We start from the raw sequence: 5,153 nt of genomic DNA, 5'->3' as shown, positions 1-5,153 counted from the left end.
CCCAAAATATAATTTTTTATTCTCTCTCTCATCCACATCACTTTTGGCAACTTTTTTCATAAAAATGCTCCAATGCTAAACCACCCCAAAAGTTGTCAACTATGGCCCCACATATTATTATTTAATATATTATTTTGTAATTATAAATATTGTCACACTAAATTTTTTAAATCCATATATTAATATAAATAAATATTACATCAAATTTAAATTAGACGAAATTTAAAGGAGCTTATAAAATGACATAATCATAATTAATCAATCTAACATAATTAAAAAAAATGCTAATTAAAATGATTTCCAAATTTTGACCATATGTGCTCTACCAAGTCCGCCTGAAGATTGCGATGAATGTTTCTATCACGAATTTCAGCATTTCTTTGAAACATTGCCGGGAAGTCAGAAATAAGTCCATGCAATACTTCAACCATTAGGGTGTCGGCGGGGCCGTCATCATAATTAAAATCAAACAAATTTTCATATGCATCTCTTTCATCCTCGACAATAATGTTGTGCAATATGATGCATGCATACATAATATCTTTGAGAACATCTCTTTGCCAAAAACGTGCTGGTCCTCGTACAATAGCAAAACGAGATTGAAGTACTCCGAATGCTCGCTCAACATCTTTGCGTACCGCTTCTTGGCATCAGGCAAATAATTTTCTTTTCTCTCCTTGAGGCAGTGGGATAGTTTTAACAAATGTACCCCACTCTGGATAGATACCATCTGCTAGATAATACCCCTTGTTGTATTGTGTGTCATTTATCGTAAACTCAACTCTCAGAGCTTGCCCTTGTAAGATATCAGTGAATATTGGGGATTGATTTAACACGTTGAGATCATTATTGGATCCTGGAACACCAAAGAATGCATGCCATATCCAAAGATCTTGTGACGCAACTGCTTCGAGCATGATTGTTGGTCTGCCGTGATCACCTCGCGTGAATTGACCTTTCCATGCAACTGGGCAAATTTTCTATTCCCAGTGCATACAATCAATGCTTCCCACACATGCCTGGAAAACCATGCACCTCCCCCATTTGAAGTAAGCGACGAATGTCCCCAGCATTGGGCCGTCTTAAATATTCGGTCCCAAAAATATCATTCACTTCTCGAACGAAATTGACTAGACATTCAATAGCGGTAGTTTCACCAATTCGAACATACTCATCAACATAATCGGCAGGCGCTCCATATGCCAACATTCGCATAGCAGCGGTGCACTTCTGTAATGGCGAAAGCCCCCTTCTACCGATTGCATCAAAATTCGTATGGAAATACTCTGAATGATTTTCTAGAGCTTGCACTATGCGTAGGAATACATGTCTACGCATTCTAAATCTTCTTCGAAATTGATATTCTGTATACACCGATTCATCAGAAAAGTAGTCATCGAACAAACGTTGGTGTCCTTCTACATGACCTCTATCAATGTGGGTTTTCTTTCTTCCTTGTCTTGTTGAGCTACCCCCATCCATGAGCGCTTTGAAATATTGATCATCATGATCGTCAGTACACTCTGCAATTATGATATCCTCTAGACTCATATTGTTGTATGGATTCGGAGAATTTGGCGAATCCATTGTTGAACTTAGAGTATATGATATTTGAGAATGAAAGAGTAAAATGAAGGATTGAATGGAGAGTTGAGTAAAAGGAATATTGAAATTTGGTATTTATAGACATGGTAGCTGATAAAATGTAGCCGTTAAAATGTAGTCGTTAAAATATAGCCGTTGACATATAGCCGTTAAAATATAGCCGTTGAAATGTAGCCGTTAAAATATAGCCGTTGAAATATAGCCGTTGAAATGTAGCCGTTAAAATATAACCGTTGAAATGTAGCCGTTAAAATATAGTCGTTAAAATGTAGCCGTTAAAATATAGCCGTTGAAATGTAGCCGTTAAAATATAGGCGTTGAAATGTAGCCGTTAAAATATAGCCGTTGAAATATAGCCGTTAAAATATAGCCGTTGAAATGTAGCCGTTAAAATATAGTCATTAAAATATAGCCGTTGAAATATAGCCGTTAAAATATAGCTGTTAAAATGTAGCCGTTAAAATATAGCCGTTAAAATGTAGCCGTTGAAATATAGCCATTAAAATGTAGCCGTTAAAATATAGCCGTTAACATAAATGATAATTTATTTAAATAAAATAAAATACATAATAATGCGGTTGATAAAAATACATAGCAATTACAACTTCAGGATATTATTCTTAATATAAGTACACAAGTTTTCATGATCTTTCTTTTGTTCAGGAGTCATATGCGACGTGTCCATGATGAGATAATCCATGTATTTTTTCATCCTATTATCTTCTGCCTCTTTCTCCTTTATCGTCGCCTCTTTCTCCTTTATCGCCACCAATTTCTCCAATGCAGATGCTTTCCGCTCACTAATCTCTATAAATCTAGCATGTGTGTCTTTTTTTTCCTTCCCTTTTCTCTTTGCCGCCTTTTGGCCAGTAGGGCGCACTTCACGTACTTCATCATCACTGATGTCTGCATTGGAAGAAGAATTAAATGCCCCTATATCTGACACCTTTGTTCTCTTACCACCTTTTGGTTGGTACATTGTATTCCATTTCGGCTCATCCTGTAGCAATTTCCAATAGTCCACAAGCAGAAAATTTGAGTTGTTATTTTCAGATTTGTACAATTGATGTGCATTATCAAGAATTTGCTCATCAACCCAACCACTGTGATGTGCTTGTTGTACTCATTTATAACACCCATTGAAACGCGCCACCTTTTAATTCATCTTGTTCCAATGATCTTTACATTGCCTTCCAGTTCTTGCTTGCTCGCCTTTTTGGTTGGTGTTGTAGTATTCTGCAATCCGAGCCCAGAAATGTGTAGAAGTTTGGTCATTCCCCACAATGGCATCCTTAGATGTATTAAGCCATCCACTTATCAGAAGTATAGTGACTTTCTTGCTCCATTTGACTTTACATTTATGCCTTGATTCATCTTCATTGTGTAGAACTACATTTTCCAACCCTTCAACACTATGTTCAGGTTGAGTTTCAGAGACAGATGTTGATGATGTTTCACGATTCAAATCAATACTAGACTTTTCCATACTTGGCCTATAATTTCTTGAAACCATTTTGGGTTGGTGTAGGGAAGGCATATGAAATGCATATGGTAGTGAATTTGTTGGTGTGAAGAATAGAGCTTGTTGGGGTGTCTCAATATAGCCAAAATTTTGGTAAGAGTAAGAGGACATAGGATAATTTTGAGAATTTGGAAAACTTTGGTTAAATTGATAATATTGAAAATTTGTATTTTGAGGATTAGTAGAGGGAGTATTTTGAAAATTTTGATTGAAATGAGAATATTGAAAATTTGGATTTTGGGGATTAATATGTGGGGAAAATGATGAATTTTGAAAATTTAGATTTTGGGAGTTGATATTTGGAGAATTTGGAAAATTTTGAGAATTTTGGGAATCCATTGGTAAAAAAATAAATTTTGTGATATTGATAATTTAGAAGAAAAATGTATGAAATAATGTAAAAATTGAATAAAATAGATGAGTATTTATAGAAGAAATTTTTTTAACAGTAATAATTTATACCGTTTTTTACACCAACGATAATATTTTACTATATATAATATATATATGTATATATGTATAATTTAAAAAAAAAAAAAAAAAAAAAGATAACACCGTTGCCTCACAGAGGCAACGACTCCTTCAAAATTGAAAAGCCACATTTCACTCCAATGCTAAGCCATCAACCAAGTGGGTAGCCTGTCAGAGAGCTATTCCTTTTACCACGGCCGTTGGAGATGGCCTAATCGCGTGTGTTGTTGACATGCCACATTTTTTTTTTTTTTTTAGATTTTAAATTATCTGAAGTTGAATATCATCAAATACCAATACTCTACTAATTAAGGGAGAAGGCAGTTCATGAACACAAAGCACACTGTTATGCCCAGACTAATATATAATAATGTGGAAAAAGAAAAAAAAATATGAGCATAGTAAACCTATTAGCTGTAGACATATTTTACCTTTGAAATGAAATATTAACTCCTACTATAATGTATGTGTGAAAAAGAATTATAAAGAACGTACGTAGTAGGTCCTATGCGAGATCTCCAAATATATCACAGAACTATGTAATTAACCAATAATGGTCCCTATCTAACAGCATTATTTATACCACATATATTATCAAATCAATCATGATCATTTTGAAAACTTCTGTCTGTTTTCGATGAATAAGCTAGTGATAAAATGAGCTAAGACAACACTGGTAAGTAACCCAATAATATTTAGCCAAAATTGGTTTCTTTTATAAGAATTGAACTTATCAGAGCACTAGAGACAATATATTGATGAGATCAGTTGGTAGCTAGAGCTCAGCAACAGGAATTTCCTTTGGACACTTCCATTATGGAAATATACCGTCTCATCAGTACTCTTTCTCATATTTAGTTCTCATATAAATATATATATATACATTATTAAATTCATAGTCAATTATATAATACTATATAAATGTAATTGGATATGACTACTCAATATATATAAATATATATATATATATATATATTTGTGTAATATTACCCAAAAGCTCATTTTCCAGCTACTTCCAGTAAGATGCGAAATATGCACTTTCTACAATCGTGCTCTTTCCATGAAAGATATTGTTGGTGCCATTCTTATAAGCCTCCAAATATAAAGCATATATTAGTACCGGTTAATTTCACTTTTTCTTGATTATGAAAATTTGCCTAAGACATGGATGTTTTCAACCAAGTGAATTATATCATTGGTGGTGGTGGCCAGTACTGCTACTGACCACACAGCTTATCAGTAACAGTGAGCTATATGTAGTGTTATTGAATTTGATGGCTTTTCTTTTTTCCTAGCTAATATTCTTTTCTTTGTAGTGTGCTTTTGTCTCCCTGAATCTGTTGAGAATCTGATAATTAACCCCACCACATCATTTTCGCTTTGATTAATTTCTAGGGTTATTCATGTATTCCTGTCCTTTTTTGTCCTATTCTGTACTAACACCTAATACTTTCGGGAATAAATGTTTCTTTTGGGGTAGGAAATGTTTAGAAAGGAAGGTAAAAGTGAAGACTATGACATCCTTTAATTTGAAAATTTGAACTTATTGTACAAA

General features: G+C 33.9%; 1 pseudogene; it reads right to left on the bottom strand.

The window, feature by feature from the left end:
• Nucleotides 1-284: 284 nt before the first annotated feature.
• Nucleotides 285-3,091, bottom strand: LOC133806097 (uncharacterized; annotated as a pseudogene).
• Between the last annotated feature and the right edge of the window lie 2,062 nt (nucleotides 3,092-5,153).

This window comes from Humulus lupulus, chromosome X (assembly GCF_963169125.1).
Source record: "Humulus lupulus chromosome X, drHumLupu1.1, whole genome shotgun sequence".
NCBI lineage: Eukaryota > Viridiplantae > Streptophyta > Magnoliopsida > Rosales > Cannabaceae > Humulus > Humulus lupulus.
Note: the sequence above shows the minus strand (reverse complement) of the source record. Positions and strands in the feature narration are given on the sequence as shown.